Source organism: Scomber scombrus, chromosome 16 (assembly GCF_963691925.1).
Source record: "Scomber scombrus chromosome 16, fScoSco1.1, whole genome shotgun sequence".
In the NCBI taxonomy this organism is placed as follows: domain Eukaryota; kingdom Metazoa; phylum Chordata; class Actinopteri; order Scombriformes; family Scombridae; genus Scomber; species Scomber scombrus.
The window spans coordinates 13,845,213-13,862,366 of record NC_084985.1 but is presented as its reverse complement, the minus strand read 5'-3'; the positions used below and the strand labels follow the sequence as shown (position 1 = coordinate 13,862,366).

Here is a 17,154-nt window from a genome sequence, read left to right as displayed (position 1 = left end):
CAGTTGCTTCGGTCTCTTCATGTAATCTCAGACTGACTCAGTTATGTTGAGATCAGGCCCCTATAGGTGCTAAAGGCTTCCTTCAGTAGCAGGCTTCTTTCTTCTTCCTCTTGTTGCTGCAGATAGTTCTTTATGGCTCTGGCTGTATTTTTGAGGTCATTGTCGTGCTGCAGAATACATTTGGGACACCTCCCATAAAAGATAAGAATCTAAACACAGTAATGAACATAAATAGGAAAGTACTTGAGATAGCCATCCTTAAATGAATAGCAAATAAACTAAGATCGTAAAGGGCATGATATTTGGAAATGTGTATATTTATAGGGACAAAGAGGACAAAGAGTGATAAACAACAAAGTTCCCCAGCCAGAAAAAAACTGGCTATGTTCCAAATATATGTTATGCATCTTAAAACATGGTCACTGGACACCCCCTATCCCACTGTCTGAAGCAAATATTAATCCTAAACAGAAACATGCAACTCTAAAATGCTATGGATTTAGTCAATCGATACATATGTACACTCAAATGTACACATAACTGTATACACATCAGTGCACATTCCAATACATAAGTGTTATGTCTCGTCAAATTTGTTAATGTCTTGTCTTGTGTCATGTGTTGGTCCTTTATGTTTTAATTTAGTCAAGTCACCCATGTCCCGTCCTGTCATGCACTTCCTGTTTTATTTTTTACTCACCTTTTCCCTCTTGTTTCAGATCCTGACTTCCTCCCTTTGTGTGCCTTCCCTCCGCTGTGATTGTCAACCCCGCCCCTGATTGGTTCCACCTGTGTCCCCTTACCTCATGTTCAAATAGTCCTTGTCTCCCTTGTCTTGTGTCAGTTTGTTTTGTCCTGTCAGCGTCACCGTCACGCAGCCCGAGAAGCCTTGTTTCATTCTGTCCTCCAAGTGAGCGTTTTTTTTGTTCCCCTTTATCATCCTCCTTGAGAGCGTTTTGTGTTTAATAAATTCCCTTCGAGTTAAGCGTTTGAGTCCTCCTTCCTGTCTGAGGTCGTTACAGAACGAACTGACCAACAATGGACTCAGCTGACTTGAAGAATCTCCAAACCTTCATGGCTGCACAGGTCACAAAGATCCATCAGCATGCAACGCAGCTAAGCACCGTCGGCCGGGGTGTGGAGGAACTCTCCAAGCGTCAGGAGGATTTTCAAGCCTCAGTCACTTCTCAGGTTAACCACCTGGCGGGTCAACTACACCAACTCCTTTTGCGCCTAGGCACAGCCCCCCCGGCGACACCACTGGCAGAGAATCCAGCTGCGGCACCTACTGGACCAGTTGCCCCCATATCCCTGCGGTTGGCCCCCCCTGAGAAGTTCTCTGGAAACTCAGGTGACTGTAGAACCTTTCTAGTCCAGTGCGACCTGCACTTTAAGCTCAACCCAGCAGCTTTTGAGTCAGACCAGGCTAAAGTTGCCTTCATTGTGTCCCATTTAACGGGCCGAGCCGCCGCTTGGGCCACGGCCGAATGGTCCAGAGACTCTAATATCTGTCAGTCACTCGCAGATTTCCAAGATAATCTAAGTAAAATATTTGATCACTCCTCACCTGCCAGAGATGCTTCTCGGGTCCTCACGCAGCTCAAACAGCGCCAGCGCCAAGTGGTTGATTATGCCATTGAGTTCCGCACTGTGGCCGCAGATAGTGGGTGGAACACACCCGCACTAATAGATGCTTTTATGAATGGTCTTACTGAGCCCGTAAGAGATCATTTAGCACCTTTAGAGCTCCCCCAGGACCTGGAAGCCACCATCGCCATGGCTATTCGGGTGGACAACAGGCTCAGAGAAAGGGAGAGAAAGCGGCTTCGGACTGCAGGTCGTCCTCCAGGTCACGAAGGTTACTCTGCGGGATTCCAACCTTCAAGGGCCACTTCGTCTCCCATGCCAGGAGGTGTTGGGAGAATGCGGCCTCCCCAAGAGCCACAGGAACCTATGCAGCTGGGGGGAACCAAAATCACTGCAGAGGAGAGACAGCGTCGTCTGCAAGAGGGATGCAGCTTCTACTGTGGCCAGCCAGGCCATCAACTTGCCACCTGTCCGGGGAAAGGGTCGAGCTCACCAGCCATGAGGAGGGCGCTGGTGAGCAGGCTTACCTCCGCCTTTCCTGTCGTCAACTGACCCAGGTTGAATTCTCCATCAACAACCAGACAGTTACTCATGGGGTTTTAATTGACTCTGGGGCAGACGAAAGTCTCATGGACTGGAGCTTAGCTCGACAGAACCAAGTTAAGACTATTCCTCTGACCCATCCGGTAACTGCCAGTGCCTTGGATGGTCGTCGACTGTTTAGAGTGACTCATTGTACTGAACCCATTCAGGTGACGTTCAAAGACGACCACACCGAGGTTATGCAGTTTCATTTGTTTAACTCGGCACAGCATCCACTGATTTTGGGGTTTCCGTGGCTTAAAAAACATAACCCTCACATAGATTGGCGCTCAGGGGAAATCAAGGGGTGGGGAGGAGACTGTGCACACTCATGTAAAGTTAATCAGGTGAGGCAGACCAACATCCCTGAGAGCCCAGGAAGTGAACGCAGCAGGGGCATTGACACTGACTGTCCAGATTTATGTAATGTACCCTCATGCTATCATGACTTAAAAGATGTGTTTAACAAGAGGAAGGCCATGTCTCTCCCTCCTCATCGACCTTTTGACTATGCCGTTGACCTGTTACCTGGTGCCCCCATCCCCAAGGGGCGTCTCTACTCCATCTCTGGGCCGGAAAGAGCGGCCATGGATGAATACCTAACCTCTTCACTGAAGGCCGGAATAATCCGACCCTCCTCCTCTCCAGCTGGTGCAGGTTTCTTTTTTGTGGGTAAGAAAGACGGTTCACTCAGGCCATGCATTGACTATAGCCCTCTTAATGACATCACCGTAAAGAACCATTACCCGCTTCCGTTAATTGCATCTGCTTTTGAATTGCTCCAAAAGGCCACCGTCTTCACCAAGTTAGACCTCAGGAATGCTTATCACCTCATCAGGATAAGATAGGGAGACGAATGGAAGACGGGCTTTAACACTCCTAATGGTCATTACGAGTACCTGGTCATGCCTTTTGGGCTATGCAATGCTCCAGCTGTTTTCCAAGCATTTGTGAATGATGTTCTGAGAGTTTTTGAACATTTTTGTGTTTGTGTACATCGACGATATTCTGATTTTTTTTTTTTTCACCAGATAAGGAGTCACATGTGCTTCGTGTTCGTCAAGTCCTTCAGAAGCTGTTGGAGAACCAGCTCTATGTCAAAGGTGAAAAGTGTGACTTCCATGCAGCTACTGTCAGCTTCCTGGGCTACGTTATCACGGCCAACAAGGTACAGATGGACCCAGCAAAGGTCAGTGCGGTGGCTAATTGGCCAACTCCGGACAGCAGGAAAAAGGTACAACAGTTCCTGGGATTTGCCAATTTTTATAGAAAGTTTATTTGTAACTTCAGCTCTGTTGCTGCACCACTGCATGCACTCACCTCCTCCAAGATACTTTTTCAGTGGACCCCCCAAGCCAAGAAAGCCTTTCGGTGCCTCAAGGAAAGGTTCACCACAGCTCCTGTGCTCACGGTTCCGGACCCCCAGCGGCAGTTCATGGTGGAGGTTGATGCGTCCAATTGGGGCAGTGTTATCCCAGAGATCCGCCGAAGACAACAGGGTGCATCCATGCGCCTCTTTGTCACGTAAGTTGACACCTGCAGAAAGAAATTATGATGTGGGAAACAAGGAACTGTTGGCTGTCAAGGCAGCTCTAGATGAGTGGAGGCACTGGTTGGAGGGGGCAGAACAACCTTTTATAGTCTGGACCGACCATAAGAACCTTGAATACATCAGGAAAGCTAAAAGGCTCAATTCACGTCAGGCTAGATGGACCTTGTTCTTTAACAGGTTCAACTTCACACTATCTTTTCGCCCAGGCTCACAAAATGCTAAACCAGATGCTCTATCCCGTCTTCATGACCCTGAACCTGTTGCCAAAGAACCCGAAACAATCCTTCCACTGAACCGTGTGGTTGGAGCGGTGTCATGGCAGATAGAATCAGAGGTGAAGCAGGCTAATGATGTGAGCCCAGCACCAAGTGAGTGTCCACAAAACCGTTTGTTTGTCCCTCTGTCATTACGCTCCAAGGTAATCCACTGGGCTCACACGTCCATGCTCACATGTCATCCAGGCGTCAAGCGAACCATCTATGTAATCAAGCAGCGGTTCTGGTGGCCGACCATGGAAAGGGAGGTCTCAGAATATGTGGCGGCCTGCCCCGTGTGCGCACGAAATAAAGCCTCACCTCGGGCCCAAATAGGCCTGCTGCACCCGCTGCCAGTCCCTCAAAGACCATGGTCCCATCTCCATGGATTTTACAGGACTGCCGCTGTCTAAGGGTAATACGACCATCCTGACAGTGGTCGATCGCTTCTCCAAGATGGCACACTTCATCCCTCTTGTCAAGTTACCCTTTGCCAAAGAGACTGCAGAGGTCATGATGATTAATGTGTTCAGGATCCATGGTTTTCCCAGTGATATCGTTTCAGATAGAGGGCCGCAGTTCATCTCCAGCTTCTGGAAGGAGTTTTGCCGGCTCCTTGGTGCCACAGTGAGCATGTCCTCCGGGTATCACCCACAGTCGAACGGGCAGACTGAGCGCCTCAACCAGGAGCTCGAGACGTGCCTACGATGCCTTGTCTCCCAGAACCAAACCACCTGGAGCGACCACCTCGTCTGGGTGGAATATGCCCACAACACCCTTCCCTCATCTGCCACAGGTCTCTCACCTTTCCAGTGTGTCAACGGCTACCAGCCTCCCCTGTTCCCTGCCAATGAGAAGGAGGTCACGGTCCCCTCCGCTCATGCCATGGTCAGACGCTGTCAGCGGATTTGGGCCGGTGCTCGGCGGGCCCTCCTCCGGAGCTCAGCTCGGATGAAGGCAGCTGCAGATAGACACAGACAGCCAGCTCCTCCCTACAGGGCTGGCCAGAGGGTGCGGTTAGCCACCAAGGACTTGCCCCTTCATGTCGACTCCAGGAAGTTGGCTCCCAGGTTTGTGGGTCCATTTCCCATATCAAAAGTCATTAACCCTGTGTCTGTGCGTCTACGCCTTCCCAGGTCCTTGAGGGTCCACCCCACGTTCCACGTCAGCAAGATCAAGCCGGTCAGGGAAAGTGCTCTGGTGCCTGCCGCCGCCCCCCCTCCGCCCCCCCGGATTGTCGGTGGCGGGCCTGTGTATACTGTTAAGAAGCTCCTGGCGGTTTGTAACCGTGGCCGTGGGAAACAGTTTTTGGTGGACTGGGAAGGTTATGGTCCAGAGGAGCGTTCATGGATCCCTTCACGTTTTGTTGTGGACAAGGGTATGGTCAGGGACTTTTATGCCCACTCTGGGAGCCCTGGGCCGTCAGGGGTCGGCCCTAGAAGGGGGGTACTGTTATGTCTCGTCAAATTTGTTAATGTCTTGTCTTGTGTCATGTGTTGGTCCTTTATGTTTTAATTTAGTCAAGTCACCCATGTCCCGTCCTGTCATGCACTTCCTGTTTTATTTTGTACTCTCCTTTTCCCTCTTGTTTCAGATCCTGACTTCCTCCCTTTTGTGTGCCTTCCCTCCACTGTGATTGTCAACCCCGCCCCTGATTGGTTCCCTTACCTCATGTTCAAATAGTCCTTGTCTCCCTTGTCTTGTGTCAGTTTGTTTTGTCCTGTCAGCGTCACCGTCATGCAGCCCGAGAAGCCTTGTTTCATTCTGTCCAAGTGAGCGTTTTTTTTGTTCCCCTTTATCATCCTCCTTGAGAGCGTATTTTGTTTAATAAATTCCCTTCGAGTTAAGCGTTTGAGTCCTTCCTGTCTGAGGTCGTTACAATAAGTACACGTATAAACAATACAAGCAGAGATGCTCGCAGCCATGACCTTCTTATGCACACACATAAATACAGATTTACACACACACACACACACACACACACAATTCTGCGAAATGTGAATCCAGTTCCTGATTAGAAACAGGGATTATTAAACTGTGGTTAGATGCAGATTAAGGTGAACAGCAGAGAGACATCCAACCAAGGGTGAGGCAGACCTGATGTCATGGATTTTAATCCAGCCTTTATAGTACATGCACATATTTTCATATTTATCCTAAATTCAATAAAAATTCAACCCTTATCTAGCCTACAACCATTTGTTAATTATTCATCTTTTTTCAGAACCATAGAATAATCAGCTACTCACTTACCCTTAACTTCAAAAATTAGGCCTGCATTGTCTGTAGTGTTTCTCAGTCCCAAGAGTCTATAGGCCTTCTGCCAGGTCTGTCAAAGGGAAGAAGGATTACTCTTTCATTTGCTTTGTTTGACTGTGACATAGTGGCTCAGCTGGAACTGAAGGTTGATAAAGACTATATGCAGGGTAAAGTAAATGAAACACCCTTTTTAATTCAGTTAAATTAAATTCAGTTTTAAGGTGTTTGAGCTTATTTACTGAGATATTAAAGAAAACAAATTGTACAAGGAAAATTCATTGCCTAGATGACATTAAACAATATAATACAATCTAATACACAAACACCACACATTACTCTGTAAATTTGCTGGATTCCAAAAGTGCCAGTAGCCTATTACCTAATGGCAAGCCATACTTTATCTTTTAATTATAACATCACTTACTTAGGCCTGCATATTTTCTATTATTAGAAAGGGTGCATGTGCGTGGGCCCCATTAGGAGTCATGGCATTTGTGTTTTTCTTTTATTTGTCAAGAGAAACAGTGGTATTAGACACAGAGTTAAATGTTAGACACGAGATATTTGCTCATATTTGCCTGATATAAAAAGAAAAAGAATCCATTATACTGATAAAATGAATACTTGCTGTAAACCTTGGAATTAGTTGTCTTGTTGCCTTGTTGTCGTCCGCCTGAGTATTTTGAGAGACCACATGTGTCTGTAGAGACTGCAATAGAATCTAGTTGTAAAGGAGAAATAGACGCAATTTGTCTTCATGAGAATTGAGAATAATGAAACAATTACAAACCGTACAGCTTAACAGGCAAATCAATATTAAATATTTATTTTTTGACTTGATGATGATCTTTCGAATTCAATTAACAACACAAATAGCAAAAAACAAACAAACATTGACAAACAAAACGCACATACGTCAGGTGCAATTAAGGGCAAAGGAGCACAGAATAGACCTACAGTTTAACGAAAAGATTTTAAGGCCTGTTTAAATATTTAAGTTTATTATAGCCTAATACTATAGTGTCCATGACAGAATACTTCTCGCCATGAAGGCAAAATTGCGACTATATGGAAAGGCCTACTGTTGATTTGTACTGATGAGTGTTGACTGTAATTCGCATCTGTCAGATATATGGCGAGCCGTGATCGTATAGTGGTTAGTACTCTGCGTTGTGGCCGCAGCAACCCCGGTTCGAATCCGGGTCACGGCAGTATTTTGACACAGAGTCGAGGCACATAAAGTCGCGCGTAACAATTGTCCGTCAAAAATATCCTCCATGACGTTAACGACTATAATCCAAAGCAGTATCTCAAGCAAGCTCTCCAGACATTAAACATGCTAACAATACTGGAATTGTGTTCGTGGGAAAACGTGCGCAGCTGCTATGATTTCATCCCACAGAAAGTATGAGATCACAGTCTAGAATAAATTCCAGGACAACGATGACGTAAAGTTCTAGAATGTTCTCCTTATAAGTTACTACGATCAAACCACGTGTTAGGTGTAGTAATGGCTTTCAAGGAACGGGCTCCAGTTGTACTATGACTTGCTGCTGTGGTGATTCTATTGCCAGCCGTGATCGTATAGTGGTTAGTACTCTGCGTTGTGGCCGCAGCAAAGCAAGGTTCGAATCCGGGTCACGGCATCATCTTGTAAAAAACAAATACAACACAAAAAAACCCTTATTCAGTGACGTAGGTGTTTGCCATAACAATCATCGTTATTGTTGGTTAGAGCATTGGAATTGGCCATTTTCTGACCATACCGCTTTCCACAACTGACACGATTTGCTTAAACTTCTCTTGTCTCAAGATAACAAATGCTGTAAACTACGATAGGCTACTGTATGACACGGTATGCAAGAGCGTGTAGCCAGCCGTGATCGTATAGTGGTTAGTACTCTGCGTTGTGGCCGCAGCAACCCCGGTTCGAATCCGGGTCACGGCAGCCTTTTAAAGAGAAACTCTGAATGAGTGAGCGCACAATCTACTTTATCATCCATTCAAGCCTTAAGAGAAATTCAGATTTGATCTCATAAGCAATTTCAACCCCATTCGTGTCTATCGTTGCCCCAGTAATTACGAAATGTCCCTTAAGCGTGTATGTTACTAGATCAGTAAATTACAGCATAATATCTCATACTGCAAAAATAACTGCAACATTTTAAATGGTAAAAACGCACCATTACAAAACTTTCCAAAAATGTTACTCAGTATGCATTCTAGTGTGCTTTGGTGGTACGTGCATCTTGTAAATGTGTTTGATAGATCCCCACAACGGAGAGTCAGGATAAAAAAAACAAGGATATTGGTACTTCTTTTGTGGAAAGGTTGGCCTGATGGAAAGACTGAGGGGTAACTTTCACCATCAGAATTTATTAATCAGGGGTAATGGCAAAATGAATGTGAACCCCTCCCATTATAGCTGAAAACAAGAAAATTCATACCCTCAGGGCATAAGTAAACCAAACCCAAATACACTGCAATGACATTACTGTCCACCAGGTGTCGTCTTTAAACCTGCATGCGCACAGAGGTGGACTCGCACTAGTATCAAAGGTGAAGAGCAGAAGGTCTGTGTGGATTTAACAAAATAAAGGCGCTGTATTCAAAGAGGGTAATTGCCTCTATGCCCAGACCGTCAGGGGTCCTAAAAGCCACAGGTTCACTATATGGGTGGTTGGTTGGTTGTGCACAATTTGATTGATGGATTGATTGATTGATTGATTGATTTGTTTAGAATTTACACCAAAATTTCTTTGTTGGAATTTGCACCAAAGTTGACCACAACTTGACCCAGCCATTGTAGAAGGTGCCATGTGTCACCCCCCCCCCCCCCCCCCCAATTATTTTGGTTTATATTGTGCTCATATTCCTCGATATGGTTTTGTTTAATCAAATTGCATCAAAGTAACTGGCTCACAGAAAACTGTCCAGTTTAATCCAACCAGTTTGAACTAACAACAAAAACAAACTAATACAACCACTACTAATAATAACTATTATTATTGCAATTACCATTTTTATTATAAGTAGTATATAAGTATAGTAGTAGATAGTATAGTATAATAGTATAAGTAGGCTAGTCGTGGTGTAATAGTGGTGATATATAAAAGAGTAAAAGGTACTACACAACTATCAGTAGTAGGTACTACTTCTATCACCATAATAAGCCTATAATATTTGCCTAAAATAATAATAATTACTAGTGTCTACACTAGGGCTGCCTGCAACATAACAATTATTTCCATTATCAGTATTTGTTGATTATTTTCTCGATTAATTGATTAGTTTTTCATTCTATGAAACACCCAAAATGCAAACCTCAGAGTCTACAAACAAATCACAGGGATGACTACAGAAACCAGAAAATATGAAGCTGGAAAAAGAGAATTTTGGGTTTTTTTTAATACTCAAAACGATTAATCGATTATCATAGTTGTTTCTGTCTTGCAACTTCAACCTACACATCCATTCATTCTTACATGAGGCACGGTTGCTGTTGGGTGTACCTGCGGGCCAGGCTTTCCTTACAGGGAGCAGTCAGCCCTCCTCCTCCCTCCTTCCCTCCCACTGTCGCTCCCAGCAGCAGCAGCAGCCATATTGGAATGCTGGATGTGGAGAGAGAGAGGGGAAGCAGGAACAGGCAACGAGAAGGAGAGAGAGAGGGAGAGAGAGAGACAGACAGGAGCGAAAAAAACATTATCTGTAACTACTCCCTGCTCCCCTACTGAAATAACGGAGTATTCATCGACTACTAACAAGTTCTGCTACCGGTAAACCCGACGTAAACCTCTCGGACGTCCCCTGGAACAAGTCAGGGTGAGTGATGTTGTGTTTTTTTGGGAGGATTATTTCAACCATTAGAAGAAATTATGATGGTTCGTTTTTTTAGCGTTCAACCCTGCTTGGGTTGTTGGTTGGCGTTAGCTGTTTCCTCTCCACTTCCTCCTGTATTATATCACTTCGTTGTAAGAGTGTGTGTGGGGGGGAAATGTGGGATAAGTTTGGTTATAGCTTTCACGGCAGCGTAACTAGAGAGCAGTTTTCCTTTTTGAGTAAGTTGGAGCAGTAGAAAGGAACAGTGACCGACTGCCACCAAACTCGTCGCCACAGTCACATGGAGTGAATAATGTTAGTGTGAGGAGTAAGGTAAACTCTAACCTGCTGTTTTTAAAAGAAAAAAGTACAAAGGATTAACCTACATTTTCCTCCTAAATCTCTCTCTCTCTCTCAAGTGTTTATTTGTTCCCCGCTGTGTCACATTCATGGCTGTATGGTTACCTTGATTTGCCTCCCGAGCAAAATGAGCTGTCTAAACCCGCCAAGTTGTTTCATTTTCTCGGTTTTTGTTTAGTACGACACCTCCATAAACTAAACTAATTGGCCCAGTTATTAACGTTTAGTAGTCCTCTGTGGATTAATTAGGTAGGTTTATGATATGATGTGCTTGCCTGCACTCATTTAACATTAATGGGCTAATATAGTAGATCAGGTGCATATCAGTGTACATCAACAATTTTTAATCTTGGAAATTAGAGCTAAAATAGTTAATTTATAGATTTTGTTGATGTGATATAGTTAATCTGCAACAATCCCGATGGGTCGAGTTTCTCAAATGTGAGCATTAGCAGCTTTTCTCAGTTTTATATCATTTTAATCTCAATGTCTTTGGCTTTTGTACAGTTGATCAGACAAATTAAGACACTAAAAGCATGTCCAGATTAAAGGATAGTGTCATGATATTTCATATCTGTCTTAAAACAGTAGTCGGGCACCCTGATGAATATTAAAACAGAGGTTATGCTTGCTGTAATCATTCTTCCTGTTCATACTGTCTGGGGAGAGACCCCCTAATGTGCTTCTAATTTAAGTGATGGCAGAGGAAATGCAGTCCTGTTTCTGTAATATAGTACCAGCATGTTGAATTTGTCCTTTATAGGCACAAGTTATATCAAATGATATACATCCAGCAGACTAACACTGAATACAGAGCTTTTGGCAGGAGCAGTTGCCTTCTTTTCCTGATTTGAAGACACCACCATCTGCATTTTTCACTTTTTTGACATTTCTTAGACTAAATGAAAAAAAAAATCAGATAGATTAATAAATAATTAAAGTAATCCTTAGTCGTACCCGTATTGAACATTTTCATGGGAAACATGTTATGTTAATGATATGTTAATATTGCTGCAGCTCATTCATATATCCTTGCATGTTAAAGAGGGACCTTAAGAGATTTATAAATAAAAAGAGTACTGGTTTATGAAAAGGTTGGCTTTAATGTCAGACTGTAATGGATATAAATTGAAGCTCAAAAGTTTAATATTACTGTCGAATAAACCTGAAGTGTCTTAGAAACAGGCTCTTCGCTCTGCATTTTCCCAACCGTGATAGGACTGTGGTGCTGAGTCCGGTTTGCCTCTACTTCATATTCCAGATGCAAGAAAAATGCTAATGAATTGCAGTATCCGGAGGCCACTGAGGCTAAGACCCACAGTATACTAACAGGAGTGCACTTATGCGCACTTTCATTTGCAATTCTGAGGACCAGCGTTAGCTTGTGCTGTGCTGTGATCCGTGACTGTTACTGTAGTTAGTAACAGTTAATTTAAGCTAATGGATGCACCTACAGTCACAGTTTGGTATGTTGTCGGTGGAGATGAAAGCAGTTCTACGTGTTTTTTTAAAACAGTTTTTACATGTCTGCTTTAGATACTGTACATTCATTTATTCACTGTTGAATTTAAGTTACATAAATTACTCATGCAGGGTTGTGTGGTTGTGGAGATGAGGCAATAAACTATAATACAATAATTCCTTTTTATGAATAACAACTGCTCTTGCAGGCACTATATGTTCTGAGTTGCATGTTCACCACACAGCATACTGGATGCAGGCAGTTGCATAAGAAATTCCTCTCAAACAACTATTAATTAAACTTTGAATGATTAGAAAAGACATTGACAGAGCTTTTAACACGTTCCAGATAGAGTCTCTTAATTAGGAAACCAGCAAACAAGCCTCCCACTGCTAATTAGCTTATCCACTTGATGAGCTTGTATTTAGTTCCACTTCGGCTGCCTTCATTCAGCTCGCTCACTGTGACAGAGTGTCTAAACCACATGAATGACTTTTTCTCAATGGTCTTTTGATTGTAAATTGGTCTAGGCTGTGATTCCTTTACATGTCAATTTATACAAATAAAAGAACAGTGAGATAAATAGATATGAATTGCATTTGAAAATCACTCCATTCATGCGTGTTTGTACCATGTGGCAGAGTACAGTCTTGGTCTACTAATTTGTTATCATAGGACTAAAATGAATGGAGTTTAATCCATTATGTCCAGATGTAACATGTCTTTACCTTCAGTGTGTGAAACTGGTGCTTCAATTTCTAACGTAAATCATATCGATCTGGGTAATTTCCTTGATATGGACCCTCTATTTTAGTCTTTTTTTTATTTTTCAGTCCTGCTTTAAGTTTTAATTTACATTTTTGTAATAGATTCATGAAGTTGGTTGGGTCACAGTTCGTACATAAAGAGCTAAGTAAAGAGCTACACCTTTCTGACTCTACAGCAGGCTAATACAGGCGTGGCTGTGGTGTGTGTGTGTGTGTCTCTCTTTGTGTGTGCGCTTGTGTTTCCGCGTGTGTGTAAATTGCAGAGCAGTGCAGGAGGCCTGTATTTATAGAAACACTTGACTACGCTCAGATCTTACAGAAGCAGTCCACTACTCTGCACAGAGGTCTGTTTGTCCATATTCTTCTTTTCTTTCCTGCAAGGCTTTCCTCTGTTTTGGTCTCATATTTTTTTTAAAGATTTTTTTATTCTGTGAAGTTTGTATTCAACTCAAGTTTCTTCTCTTTTATCCTACACTGGTAGACAGACAGAGAATAACTGAGTGAGACAAGAGGGGAACAAAACCAGCAGTCTAGTGTCAGTAAATTGCAGTTTGTGGTGTGACTCAAAATGCCTCTTAAATAGCGATAGCAATCAGTGCACACACATGCTTTTGTGTGTTTGTGTGTATGAGTGTGTGTGTGTATTTGTGTGTGTGTAGGTATGTAGAGGTCCCAAATAAGAGTGTTTGTGTGTCCTTAATATGTCATGCCTCATGAGGAATTCATGATTTTAAATTAAAGTGATTTGTCTGAGGAGAAAAGAACGACTCTGTACTCAGTTGGAGCATTTTTTGAATAAGTTGTTTTTCTGGCGAAAGTGGCAGTTTTTTTGAGGGTTTTTTTTTTCTTTTTTTCCCCAGTGATTGGATACTTGGTACCTACTGTGTAAATACATGCAGCTGCGTGGAGGTCTGAGCTGATTTGCAAACTCACCTCAGGAAGGAAAAAAAGCATGAATGAGCAGTTGAACGGAGCAACTGGGCTTCTTTGTTTTACACCAGTAACTTCATTTGGAAGTATGACTAACGTAGTGTGTGTGTGTGTGTGTGTGTGTGTGTGTGTGTGTGTGTGTGTGCACGCGTGCGTGCATACATGTGTGTGAGAATGAGAGTGTGTGCAAGTGCTGGTATGTATGCAATTGTATGTGTCCTAATTCTATAAATTTAGCTTATATCTTCTGTTGAACGTATTCCCCTGCATCCTCCCGCATGTGGTTTCAGCTGGGAAGGAAAAGGTGTGTGTGTGTGTGTGTGTGTGTGTGTGTGTGTGTGTGTGTGTGTGTGTGTGTGTGTGTGTGTGTGTGTGTGTGTGTGTGTGTGTGTGTGTGTGTGTGTGTGTGTGTGTGTGTGTGTGTGTGTGTGTGTGTGTGTGTGGACACAGGAGGCTGAGTCAAGGTCTATTCCCTTTGCTTCTGGATTGGTTGCATTCAGGAAGCAACCCCCACACCCTACCGCACACACACAAACACGCACACACACATGCAAACACATAGCACTTTCCTGTACATCCTAAAACATGCTGCGTCCCTCAGGAGCTGAGAGGAAAACGCCTTCTTCCTCTCGACAGCAGCAACACTACTCAGACCTCTCTGAGTGTTTATGTGTGTATCTGTGTGTGTGTGCATGTGATAATGACTGTGTTTATCCAAGATAACTTGTGTAAACGTCTTTGTCTTGTCAGTAGAAAATATCTTTGTAGTCCTTAAAAACTTGGTTAAGCAATATTTGTGTGTGTGTGTGTGTGTGTGTGTGCATGTATGTGTTGTGGGGTTTGCCAAATTAGGTGAAATTTTACAGTAAGATGAAAAAGGCCGGATGGTGGACACCTGCAGTTGTGTGTGTGGGTTTTATGTCTATATTTATCACTTGTGACTCTGAAACCATTATTGTATAATAGCATAATGATCAGTATCCTCTCAAAGCATTTCCCTTAACAACTCATATTTTGTTATGATGGAAATATGCAATCCATTTTTATTAATTAGTTGGCCTCATTAATAATCAATTAATAATTAAAAGAACATATAACATATCGGCAGAGAAAATGATAGATGATTTAGGCATTTTTGGACATTTCTGATTCATCTTTTTTGTTCCACGTATGCCAGTGGTCAAGACTTCCTAAACTGTGAAAACAGATTATTTGAAAAAAATAATGCTCTCATTATTTTTTTCAAAACTACCTCCTGTTCAAAGACTATGTTTAGTTTTTGTACTTATTGAGTCCTACTTATCCCAAATATCTAAGAGAGATTAAAAATGCATACCAAACCAAAGCTCGGGTCTCAGGAGGTTAAAACACGAAACACCATTGCGAGTGATGTAACGTAGAGGTAGTATTTTGTAATACTGACATAAGACACATCGTTGAGAGTCTACATGTCAGCTGTCAGGTTCACTGCTGGAGATAATTAAAGGAGTTACGTGTAAATACGTGAAATGTCGGCAGAATATTGGAATTTTTCGATTGATGCGTCCCTAATCCTTTTATAACCTGAAACTATATTTAACGTTTATAGTGTTTGAATCCCAATAACAGTGTCATTCAGGGATTAGGACTTCTGTCTATTCATGGAGTTGGCTGTGGATTGTACACCGGTGCGGTTTTATGGATGCTTGATTTTTTTTTCCTTTCTTATGAGCGTGGTTTAATACAGCTGTTTTAGTTTGTGTGTGTGTGTATGTGCGTAGATGGACTGAAATATTTTACAATGGCAGGAAATGACATCATAGTTAATGACTTGTCCCTCCTAGAGGCCTGCACATACCCGGACTTATGCACACGCGCTCGCGCGCGTGCACACACACACACACACACACACACACACACACACACACACACACACACACACACACACACACACACACACACACACACACACACACACGCACACTTTAAGTGAGCTACCTTTGGTCATGCAGGTCACTGGTGCAGCATGTCAGCTAGTAATGAATGGAAGTGGAACACAGTGATTCCCTTTGGTGTGTGTGCGTGTGTGTGTATGTATGTGTGTGTGTGTGTGTGTGTGTGTGTGTTCATGTGCTTGCATCCTCCTTGACTCAACCAAAATGACTCGACAACCTAACGACCGTCCTCTGGTGCCTTAAGTTTTATCAGAGCGCCGACTGAGCAGCAGTGTAGAAACTAGGATTTGCAGCCATAGATATTGCGAATAAGTTACCCCTCTCTCTCCCTCTCTGTGTGTGTGTGTGTGTAGTGTCTGAGAGGACAGTCAGCGAGTGTAATTACATTGCAATGAGTCAGAGAGGGAGAGAGAGAAAGAAGTAATTGTTAGGCTTTGTCATATAGACACACACAGAGAGATACAGAGGTGGGAGGAGGAGAAAGCAGGCTGAAGAGAAAAGAGTGAGAAAAACAGAAATAGGGAGAAGACGTAGAGAGTCTGGGAGAAAGTGTTTCAATATGTCCCTAGATTTGTAAACACATGAAAGCTTATGTACCTGTGCATTCAAAAAAAAATGTTATTACTTACTGGACATACACCAAACTATCCTCTTTTAGCCCCATAGGCAGGATGTTTAATTTCCTCAGAAGCTATTGTTCAGTAAAAACTCTTCGTATTTGTTCTTTTTCCCCCTACTGTGGCTGTCCATTTGTCCAGCTGCCCACACAAATTAAGAAAACATTTGTCTCAGACACCATAGAAATATATGGACTGGTGTAAATGGACGTACTGGAATTAAACATTGTGGGAAAAACGCTTAACTGAGAGCTGCTGTAGCTGGGAGGAGTGAAACCTCTACCACCAGCAGCCAGTTAGCTTAGCTTAGCATAAAGACTGGAAACAGTCTTTACTGGCTCTGTTCAAAAGTATGCAGTAATCTGCATCCCAGAAACTCTAAAGCTCACTAATTTGTTTGTTTGTTTGTTTTATCTGCACATAAACTGCAGAGTGAAAGTGACAATTTGGGGCTTTACGAGGGGTTTATGTGCAGGAATATTTCTTCCACAAACACTGTGATTTCCTCGAGACTCCACCAGTTAGCTGGCAACTTCACGGTGAAGACAATACTCCGATTGCTGTTTTAAGACTTAAGTTTTGTTTAAAGGATTAAATAAACAAAATAAGTACCAGAGGTGCTGGTATGTGTATTAAGCTAGCTGTGTCCCCCCATTTCCCATCTTTATGCTAAGCTAAGCTACAGCAGTAGCTTCATATTCAATGCACAGATATGAGAGTGGTATTAATCCTCACATCTAGCTCTGGGCAAAAAGGCGAGTAAGCATATTACCAAACAATGCCACACTATTCATTTTAAGAGCATATTTGTAACTCAAGCAGTAAGTCTCTGACATTTAGCATCCAGTCCTGGTAAAACTATTAATTTTGAACATTTATACATCCAAAAAAGTTAGTGAACATATTGTACAAGCATTAGCTAAACAATAAAAGAATGACTTCATCATCCATAATAGATGGCAGACTTGGTGTTGTGTGGTTTCTAGTTTGCTTGCACTGGAAAGGTCAAATGGAGAGTTAAACAACAGCAT

General features: G+C 42.9%; 1 protein-coding gene and 2 non-coding genes across 3 annotated transcripts in view; all 3 read left to right on the top strand.

Annotated features, from left to right (window-relative positions):
• Nucleotides 1–7,373: 7,373 nt before the first annotated feature.
• Nucleotides 7,374–7,445, top strand: trnah-gug (transfer RNA histidin (anticodon GUG)). Its single transcript has one exon. It is a non-coding gene; the product is annotated as a tRNA-His (tRNA).
• A 665-nt stretch (nucleotides 7,446–8,110) lies between these two features.
• trnah-gug (transfer RNA histidin (anticodon GUG)) lies at nucleotides 8,111–8,182 on the top strand. The gene has a single exon. It is a non-coding gene; the product is annotated as a tRNA-His (tRNA).
• Nucleotides 8,183–9,870: 1,688 nt separating this feature from the next.
• ptk2aa (protein tyrosine kinase 2aa) overlaps nucleotides 9,871–17,154 on the top strand; it is a 67,450-nt gene continuing 60,166 nt past the window's right edge. The window contains exon 1 of the mRNA XM_062436499.1: nucleotides 9,871–10,056. The gene's annotated coding sequence lies outside the window, so the exon portion shown is untranslated. The remainder of the gene's footprint in view (nucleotides 10,057–17,154) is intronic.